This window comes from Eucalyptus grandis, chromosome 2 (genome assembly GCF_016545825.1).
Source record: "Eucalyptus grandis isolate ANBG69807.140 chromosome 2, ASM1654582v1, whole genome shotgun sequence".
Taxonomy (NCBI): Eukaryota; Viridiplantae; Streptophyta; class Magnoliopsida; order Myrtales; family Myrtaceae; genus Eucalyptus; species Eucalyptus grandis.
The window spans coordinates 19,342,899-19,354,384 of NC_052613.1; the positions used below are offsets into that span (position 1 = coordinate 19,342,899).

General features: G+C 39.8%; 1 pseudogene; it reads right to left on the reverse strand.

Annotated features, from left to right (window-relative positions):
* Positions 1-226: 226 nt before the first annotated feature.
* On the reverse strand, positions 227-10,417 carry LOC104434722 (annotated as a pseudogene).
* Positions 10,418-11,486: the final 1,069 nt, after the last annotated feature.

Sequence of the window (11,486 nt, forward strand, 5' to 3'; positions counted from 1 at the left end):
TTTTAGAATTTGGCTAATAAATAAATCACAGAACCATTTGATCTTCGTAGTTACTAATGTTAAAACGAGCAATGGTAACTCGGATGAAATTATTATAAACAGCAACGACCTTGGATATTCCCGGCTGCTTTGATGGCTGCAACAATCCTATCTTGGATCTCTACTGTGTTGCCCCACGGCAGACCACATCAACCTGCTTAATCGCCCGGTTAACAAACTCTCTTGATCATATGTCTCCCTGAGAATCAAATAACCAGAGCATGGACAAACAATCAATAAAGTCGCCAATCATCAATCAATCCTATCTTGGCCAGTAGGAAGACTATGAAAGGATAGATATGAAGTCCGATGCAGAAAGACTTCAAAGACTTCAAAACCTTCACTAGACGAGAAAAAGTATTTTTAAGAAATAAAGCATCACAGAATTATCGTCCATACATTGCCTACCGATCTTTTGAAAAGGTTATAGCAAGGGATTTGCGGTGACATCTGAATAAAGGTCAGTCACATTCACTTTTATATACAAGTTCATTTAGGCAGTACGTAAAATATGGAAGTTTTTGTAAGATTTGTTTAAAAATGTAATCTATTCGTACTTCGTATCAGAATGCGAAGCTGAGGTGATTCGTCAGTCAATGTGAAAAACGACCAATAATTCAGGGACAAATTACTGGAGGAGGGAAAGAGAAACACCAAATATCAACTCAATCTTGTGAAAGATTGAGATAAATGGCGACTCTGATTCTGGTTAAAGACATTTCTCAAACGACGGATGAGATTAATGGTAGGGGATGCTTCTATTTCCACAGGAGCACCAAATGCGAGAAAAACGAACAGGATTGCATCGGAAGAACTACTCACAAACTAAATTGACGCCTAAGCTCTTGAAACCTTCGGCGATGTTGGGCCTTGGCTGGGTCGGAGAGAATGGACTCCCTCACGAGAGCGAAGGTAGGGTGACCCGAACTTAGCACTTGCTTCCACGATGAACTTTCCGATGCATCGGTGCCGCCGATCACCAACTCTGCTCTTCTCGGCCATCTTGGAGGGTGCTTTCACAGCGGAGGCGTCGTTCTTCCTGGCGATCTTGATCGGTCTGTGAAGTGACTCTGTTATAACTGTATGTGTGTGTGTCTATATATATATATATATAGAGAGAGAGAGAGCTAAGGCGGCGGGCTAAGGTGGCGGTTCTTGTCTTCGTGACAGGGATAGAGACTCGAGAGTCATTGGAGGATTCCGGAAGGGCGTAAACTGCCTTTTCATTGAAATGATTTTTCTTGTTGAGATAAATCCTTCATTGGAAAAAATGGTACATAGAAAGGGAAAATAGACAGAAGATAAGATTTTGTTTAATTTTAGTGATGAACTAAATTATTGTGAAGTAAGATAGATTTTTTTTTTTTTTGGGTAAATAATCAATATATTGAGCGTAAACCAAAACTATACAACACAGTCTGGCACCAAAGACTTACTATCATAAGGACAAATTAGTCCGAATGAGTAGAGGGATGCCGACAAAACAACAACAGCCACCAAACAAGTTAGGCACAAAGCCAACAAAGCTGAGGCAAACGTAAGATAGATTTTAACTTAGCAAAAACAAGAAATTTAATTTTGATATTGCTATAAATTTACGTAATCATAATTGATGAGAAATAGTTGACACTACCTTTTTTACGTTGCCGCCGCCACCCGGGTAGCCCGCTCACGGTGGGGGCTACCCGACTCTTCATTTCCCTAAACCCAGCCTAGTATGCTAGGAGAATGGCTTCACGGGGATCCGAGGCTCCCTTCCTTTTAGAGGGGTTGGCGGGGAAGCCATGGGGACATTATCCCGTAATCCCAGTTAAACCCCTATAAATGGGGGCTAACCGGGCATCCCGGGATGCCCGATTCAGGGTGGAGCAGTTTAAAGGACCTGCTAGGTCCTAACCGTCTTTTCATTGAAATGAATTTTCTTGTTGAGATAAATCCTTCATTGGAAAAATGGTACATAGAAAGTGGGAAAATAGACAGAAGATAAGATTTTGTTTAATTTCAGTGATAAACTAAATTATTGTGAAGTAAGATAGATTTTTTTTTTTTTTTTTTTGATAAATAATCAATATATTGAGCGTAAACCAAAACTATACAACACAGTCTGGCACCAAAGACTTACTATCATAAGGACAAATTAGTCCGAATGAGTAGAGGATGTCCGACAAAACAACAACAGCCACCAAACAAGTTAGGCACAAAGCCAACAAAGCTGAGGCAAACGTAAGATAGATTTTAACTTAGCAAAAAACAAGAAAATTTAATTTTGATATTGCTATAAATTTACGTAATCATAATTGATGAGGAAATAGTTGAAACTACCTTTTTTACGTTGACTTTATCATATGAAAAAGATAAGAAAATGGTATGAAATGGGCAATGAGCTACTCTACATTTATATGGTAGCATGATATTATACAGCTACATAGCTGTTGTGGTATTGTTTCAAGGTTCAATAAATTCTTTTTCTAGGTGGGTTGACACAAGATTACCATTCTTTAATTGGCCAACATAAGATTACTATATTTGTAATTCATAACCTCTATGGGAGAAAAAAAGCAACAATGCGAGTGTCGAAATATGGAATGATTAGTAAAAGTTGTTAAACCTTTGACATGTATACCAATTCAATTTTAAATATTTTGATTTGATTAATTTAAATCTAAATTTTTTAACGATTGACCTTGCGATACAATCCCAAGTAGTACCAACACCGATACGCAATACACAAAATGACATGACATGATATGCCAACACGTCTATCTAAGAAAAGAAAAGAAATCGAACACATTAGGACACATCGTATATTAAATATATATTTTATATATACATGATAAATTATCATTTCTATGATTATTTTAATCAAATTAATTTAATTCAAATTCACAAATAAATAAATAATAATAAAAAGACTAGAATGAATTTACACTAAAAATTGTGAATTATAGGAAGTGAAAGTCAAAAGAGAAGAGGAGATTAGGTTTTCTTTTTTCTCCTTTTATTATTTTTATTACTATTTATCTTTGTACATATTTCATTTTGACTCGTCATCTATTGAAAATTTTTAAAATTGACTTGTGTGTATCGAAATCATGTGTCGGAATTCTGGACTCGCATGTCAAACCGTGTTAGAAGAGTTAATCACGTGTCAGATTTTTTTGATATCTGTGACCGCGTATCGAAAGGTGTCAAAGTGTAACACCGAACTCGCGTATTGGGAGAGTTGATCACGAGTCGGATTTTTCAACACATGTTGATCACGTGTCGAAACATGTCAAAGCATATTGAACACGTGTTGGTATGACATCCTGAAAATTCAGTTTTGTTTTTAATTGAATGAATCGAGTCTTTCATCGATGCGCCTATAGTGTTATTCTCTGAGCTGATTACTCATAAGATAACTAAACTATCTAGAGAAGTCATTAAAGGATTATAACGCGATAGACTTAAGAATTCGACTAGGAATCGATTGTTCGACTGTGCTAATTTGCAAGGGTCATTATGGCACAATTTAAAAATCGATTAGAGACCAGAGATAGGTCGATTTGACAGAGGTGTGTGATTAAGTGTGGGTGATTCCATCTGATTACAAAATTCTTGTCGATCGGCATTAGACCGATTTTTGATCGTTTTGGGTACCCTGTGTCTGTATTTGAGACCTCGAGATTTCCATGACAATCGAGAGTCGCCAATGAGTCGAAGATGCACAATGTGACTCAAGAATAATCGACCATGGGTCGGGCCACTAAAAATTCCTAAAAGCTACCCGGTAGGTTAGGTCACGTTTAGATCGTGCTAGATTAAAATTAACAGCGAAATTGAACCCTATTTCATAAATTGAAAGTTTTGAAATATCACGATTTATTTTAGGAACGTCGACTCATCCTCCCAAGAATTTTCGGAGAGTTCGGGATTTTTATGAAAAATCAATTTGAACGTTTCGAAAAGAACGGAAATTTGGAATGGCCAAATTGAATGGATTTTTGACTTCCAAACTGAGCTACTCGGGCGAAAGGAAATTGTAGAAATTGTGTGGGCTTCTTCTTCATCAAAATTAGACATCAAATTAGAGAATTTGTGGAAGAAATTGAAATCCAAAAAATGAGAAAATTCTAAGCTTGGCATGGGGGCTGCAACTTTGGCAATCAAAGTGGATTATTTGTGGGAAATTATAAGTAAGAAAGTAATTATGGACAAGAGGATAAGATTGAAGACTTTTTGGTCCAAGGAATGATGAATATAGATTTTTTCATTGACTTTTGGCCCCCTCACCAATCTTCTCTCGTACGCTACCTTCCCCCTTCTTCGTGCGCCCGCTTCCTCCCGATCCCCCTTGTTCTGTCTCTTCTTCTTTTCATTTTGTTTCTTCGAAGACCCGCATGCTTCTCCATCATCGAATTCCCCTCCATCCTCTGCCATCTCCACCGAGCTCTTCCCTTCAAGCTGCCACACGTCCACGTATCTTCTCCCCCGGTCAACCCCTCGCCAGCAGAAGCCCCGAAGTTGTGACTGCCCACCCTTATCAACACTGCCAGCCCTCCACCACCGCTTGTCCCCTTTGACTGAAGCTGCTGCTCCTCTTTCACGTTGCCACGAAGACGCCAGTAAGCGCCCCCTCTCCTTTTTGGCTTCTCTCCCGCACGTCCATCTGTCCACCGAGTCAACATTCAGCACTAGCCTCCCCAGTGAAGACCACCGAATTTCCTTCCAGCGCCACACGTCCTCCACTCCATCACCCGTGCACGAAGCCGTCCCACCAATTCCCTTCAGCGGTCAATTGACCAGAAGTTTTCAACGCCAGCAGCTTCATTGACGTGAGCCCATCTCCACGTAGGAGCTCCTTTCAGCCGCATGATCAGCCCCAACGACTAGCCCACTCGAAGTCGCAAGTCTAACCGCAAGTTCAGCCAAGTCCAGCAGTAAACGTGGGCTTTGCGGGGCCGTTTTGGCCCGGTCCAAGCCTCCGTTGGCGTCGCGCTCGGAGTTTGTCGCTTGTCTCTGCGTCGCCGTCACTGTAGACTCACCAGCTCGCAAATTCAATGAGTTTACTCACTAAACATTGCTTAGAGGTTAATTATGCTTAGGAGATGATTAGTTTAAGTTAATTAAGGATTATGTGGTTAGTTAGATTAGATTAGTCATTTAATTATCCAATTCTGTATGTTAGGTTGTTAGATTAGATTAATTAGAGACTAGACAGGTTGTATTAATTATCTAGATTGGTTCGGAAATTTCCGGACCCGTCTCGGTATTTAATTAGGCTTTTCCGGTCTAAGTTCCTATTTATAGCATTTAATTGTATTATTTAATGAATTTTAGTAATTATTTAATTATTTATTATTTTTCGAAAATTAGACTGGATAGCCAGGTGATCGGAATTTCATGCTGATTGCAATGGTGTGTTTAGTTTATGCAATTGGATGTTAGTTTGTGCAAATCGAGTGCCGATTGGATTTTTGGTCATTTATTCCAAAATTTAGAAAATTCATTATTTATTTAGAATATTCCGAGTGTCGGATTTTGACACCAAAAATAGTTTTATATACTATATAAAAACAGTGGGATTTTAAATTGGAGGATATCAATTTTCAAGGATTGATCTAACCGTGTACTCACACACGACTATTTTCACCGGGTGTTTTAATATGAAGAAAATAGGCTAGGATCACTATTTTAATGGAGGCTTTTGAGTGCAATGCATAGTGTCTTGGGCCGAAATTGATTGATCATGCGTTGGTTAAGAGAACCCGTCTCGAGCTTTTAAGCCGAATGTTACCTTATATGGGATACCCACTCGGGGACTCAAGTTGCAAAAGATTCTAGACCTACGCTCCTTCGGAAAAGCCGTCTTTGAGAGACGCGCCGTGTTCAATGGTGGTGAGACGATGCCTAGCTATGCTAGTAGACTGCCAAAGAGAGTATGACATGCTATAAGCCGAGATCAAAACTAGGAACGCATGTTTAATTGAGTTAAATGTGTCGGATTATGGGACAAAATTGTGTGACACAATATGGGACGTGTTATAACGATTTGGTTATATAATTAAGACCTCTATGCTTGTTTGAAATTTGAGTGTGGCGTTCCAGTTAATTGAGCTTGGTTGTTGCTCATGCTTTGGTGCTGTCTATGGTATGAATTGTGTTGACCTGTAGGAAGGATTTGAGATGAGGTAAGTCTCTGTGGTTGTATGATTGTGTGGTTAGGACACTTTTAGGCATATTACCCTCCTAATCAGGGTTTAGAGCATGAACTCGCTGAGATTTATATCTCATCCTGTAGTGGGCTCAATTCTTTTTAGGGCCGTAGAGTGAAGGATTTGGAGTCGAGCTAAGGTGATCTGAAGTGTAGGTCAGATAGAATAGTTCCTTTTAAGAGTTGGTCTTTTGAAGTCTTTTGGTTATAGACTTTTGTATATGACTCGGTTGGTTTATAAAAGCACATTTTGTTTGTGAATCTATTGTCCTGCTTTTCTATCTCGAGATGGTTTTTTGTCGGATTCGTTATTCGCTTCTGCATGTGCAATAAAAAAAATGGTTGGTAACTTGTTCTAGGAAGTCGCATTTTTATTATAGACCACCGAGGGATGGGCACGCACTCGAGGATTGGGGTGTGATAGTTGGAGTGTCGGATACGTCCCAAAGAGTGTCAATGCTTTCTAGATACAATCAGCGTCGTCGGCCTTCTAATGTAACACAACCAATGCTCACATGAAAACAATTTGAAATTTTTTTTAAAAAAAAGTATTCTTTTCGGTCTCTTTTTTACCCTTATTTTTCTTTTCGGTTTTTTCATTTCTTATGTACTTGTTTCCTCTTCTTCTTCCATCAATCACTAGGCCTTGGCGAAGGCCTCGATGCCCTCACCAAGGGTCGACCTCACATGCTTGGGGCAAGGCTCGACCTCATGGCTCCACTTCATTACCCACACCGAGGATGGACCATATATAACATACAAAATTAGAGAAACCCGCATCTAACTTTTAGCTTACCATAGCTTGGACATAAAACCATATCAAACTCCAAAATAAGAGTAACTTCTCTAAGCACTGCATAGATGCACACACATCGAATGTTCATAGTATGTCCTCATATTTGGAGGTTGTACACGCCATAAGATGATCGGCGGGAGCGACATTTCACACAAGGATCCTAACTAGCAAAATCCTATATTATTCATGATTCAAACGATGTGAGAAACCTACCAAATACAATCGGTTTCGGTTATCAAACAAATTGATTAAGGTACGATTCTCGGTCATGTATTTGATGTTGGGATAGAGCTCAAGCTTTCACTCCGAAAGACGGCTCAATCTCAAAGTTGGTGTGGTCTCCTTTCAAGAAAACAGAATGAGATATGGCCAATATCACATTGAGCGAACTGCCGCCTCGCAAGATGACAATACAAGTTGATCGATTGACTTTAGAATACTCAAGTCTCGGAGAGAAATAGACAATACACGTGCTTAAATCTAATCCCTGACCTTGAATGTTCTTTAGAACTTGCTCCTCTGGAACATAAACCCTCTCCAGGGTCTTGCTGATCTTTCTCTCCCACAAAGACACGAGATCACTAAACAAGTAGGTGTTGGCAGGAGGTTTGATGTACTGAAATTTGTTTAAGGTCCTCGGATCATCCACGGCTTTGATGGTATAGGTGCTGATGTCATCCTCCTTATTAATCACTGCTGTATATCAACGGGAGAGAGTTTTAGAATTCAGCTAATAAATAAATCACAGAGCAATCAATCTACCTAGAGTTACTTTCAGCTCGCATCTTGTAAAGAATTATCTCGATGAGCGGATTCATCAAACTGGCATCATATGTTCTTTTCTCAACCCCATACATCAAGATAACCTTCTTTACATGTTGAACAGGTGGTATTGTGCCAAGGTAACCCACATGACATTCATATCATCTATTTGTCCCTAAATTGAAGACTAATGGATGCAAAAGGCCCAAAATCTCCAGACAAGGAAGTTGCCTGGAATTCTCAAGCTCCAAGAACTGCTCCTCACTCTAATTGCTATCATAATTGAATCGTGAAAGATGTACAGAGATCTCAACGGCTTAAAATGCGAAACATTTCGACAGATTGCTTCTTACCTTTTACATTTCCATCTTCCGAGATGACTACTTTATCTCTAGGGGAACTATAGCCTCAAGCTGTGCCAATGTCGGAAGGATGTAACCTGCAAAACTGTTACAACATACATAGATATCAGGGATTCCCTCGGCCTCAACAATGCCGCCGATCTTACCTTTGATGGCAAGAGTAGCTTTTGCTGGCTCCACAGCATGGACGCAATCCACGTCATTTCCAAACTCTGAAGGCAAGAATCTCCAAAAATAAAATTTAGAAGAGACATCTTTGTTAGAAAGCAGAAAAAAATTTAGAGCATATTCCCTTAACCAAGAAACATGTATGAGTTCCAACAAAAAAGGAAGACAAACTTATATGAGAAGGAATTTCGAGTTGTTTCAATATGTTACTATAACATAGTAGAAAGTGATCATAAGTGAATCAATAAATTCAGCAATTCAGCAAAGTCGACTCCAAGTGCTATAAGAAAATAGAATAAACAGAGCAGCAGCCGATAACCCCTGTCAAATATCGAATAGGCAGACATTCTACCCTGTCAAATATAGAAGAGGCAGACATTCTGCTTGCGTGGACACCTTCACAAGTAACAAGATATCAGGTAAGACCAATGCCTTTTGTGAGCATGCCGAGTTCCACTCACTATTGACTGTCAATCTATGTAGCACCGACACGGACACGCGACACGCGACACGACACGACACGACACGCCGACATGTCATTTCTTAAAAATAGAGAATTTTGACACATTCCGACACGTTATATATTAAATATATTTTTATATATAAATACATAAAAAATAGCATAGAATTAATTTACACGAAAAATATTAAATAATATTATTAATTATTTTAATTTGTTACAATAATACATAAAACTTAGAGGAAACAAACATTGTTTAAAGAAAAATGCTGAAATGATATTTTTAAATTTATTTATTTATCATATATAGCATTTTTTATTACTTCTTTTATAGTAAAAGACTTTTGAAAACTAAAACAATTCTAAAAAGCCAAAACTGAAAAAAAAAAAAAAAAAAGGACCCCGTGCGTGTATATTTATAGCAATTTTATTACTTCTTTTATTACTTCTTTTGTGTATATTTATATTTTGACCCCTCAAGTATTAGAAATTTTAAAATTGACCCCATGCGTGTTGGAATCATGTGTCGGAATTCTAGACTCACATGTCAGAGCATGTCGGAGAGAGTTGACTACATGTCGGATTTTCGACACTCGTTGACCGCGTGTCGGAGCGTGTCGGAGTGTTGGACACGACACGAAAGCTTCCAAAGAGTGTCCGTGCTACATAGCTGTCAACCACTCAAAGCAGCGACAAGTACTAAGTACCACTTCAAGGATTAACTAGTTCATGTTTCCCACACTGTCCTATAGTTGAATTAAAATAGTTACTCTTGAATTTCACTGATGACTTCTACACAGGGTTATGACCATTTAAAAAAGAAAGATGTTGAAGTCTACAGATAGATAAATCCATCCATCCCATTTCATCAAAGCAAAGCTCGCAATGACATCGCAATGCACTTAAACTAGTAAGACAAGAATCAAGCTAACACCCATTAGTCAAATGCTAAACCAACAATAGGAACTTGAAATGAAATTACTAGGCACAGCACCACCTTGATATTCCCAGCTGCTTTAATGGCAGCAACAATTCTGTCTTGGTCCTTTACTTGTGCTCACCCCACAGCAGAGATTACCACATCTACTTATGTAATCACAATAGACTCTCTTGATCGTATATGTCTCCCGAGAATCAAATAACCAAGAGCATGGACAAATGATCAATGAAGTCGGCAATCATCTGCAAGATTTGTCTACACAGCAAAAGCGCAGCTACGTAGCTATAGCTGTCTCAGAAACAGCTAAAGCATATCGAAGTTTCCACAAGATTTTGTTTGAAAATGTGCACGTTCACATCCTCATGCAAAAGCTGAAATTTCGTCAAGCATTTGAAAAAGGAGAGGGACGTGATTTCTAATTTCAACCACGCACAAAGACAAAATATCAGAGAAGCAAAAGAGCAACGCCAGATCGTAACGTGACTCCATCAACTCCATAAAGTGAGAGATAAAAATCAACTCCGATCCTACTGATAAAAACATTTCTCAAAACGGCAAACGAACGCAACCGCACAAGAATAACTACTCACCTGGAATATATTGATGCATGAGCTCTTGAAACCTTCGGCGATGCCAGCCTTGGTGGGGGTCGAGAGAGCGGACTTGTCATGCCTCGGAGCTCCGAGCACGCGCACATCCTCGATGGTCAATGAAATTGCGAAGTCTAGACGCGTCGCCGACCCATTCATTTTATTGCACATGTGGAAGCGAATAAAATAAACCCCTAACAGCAAATAGCATGGGATAGAAAAACAGGATAACAAATTCACAACCAAAACACGCTTTTATACACAAACTAAGTTTATATACAAGACTAGCCTGTTTACCAAAAAGATTAGCCCTCAAAAAGGAAAATGTCCTATGGTCCACTAGTCGGACGCGTTCACCAATCATTCGGACTCCACAGGCTCCGGGGGCACTGGGTCCACCACAGCCCCATCAAGAGGGTCAGCTGTATCCTCGCCAAAAGCGGCGTCGACTACCACAATGGGGATCTCAAAACCCCGGGAGGGGACCAACTCTGTATCTATTTAGCCCGTGGCGAAACCACACCCTAAATTGATGAGGTACTCTCTAAGGTTGGCCCTCACCGACCCGGAGCGGTGGTCACTACGAGCTCATAAACCCGGACCCCGTGGCCTCAGAATAGGGTAGTCAAGAACCAACTCGGTAACCCTTTGAGGCTAACCATAACGTATCGGTGGAGCTGCCATCTAAGGACCTGAAAAAAAAAAAAAAAAATTGAGCCCATGACGGGGTGAGACAATGTTTCAACAAGTTCACCCTCTAAACTCCGACTAGGAAAGAAATACGTCTAGCCACACAATCACACAACCACGAGACTCACCTTGTCTCGATCCTCCTCGTAGATCAGCACAATTCAAAACACAACCATATGCAGTAATCAAACTCAATCAATTGGAACGCCACCACTTTCATCTCAATAAACACAAGGGTCCCGATTATAAGGCCAAATCGTTATGACATGTTCTATACTATGCCACACAATTTTGTCCCATAATAAGGCGCGTCAAGTCAATCAATCATGCATTCCAATTGATTACAACCCAACGGTTACGACCGACTCAACAGTCACCGGTCTTTTGGGGTAGTCGGGTGTCGTCTCGCACCATCGAGCATTGCAACGTCTACATCTAGACGACATTCCACATAAGAGCATTGGTCCAGCCTCCACTGCGATTGGC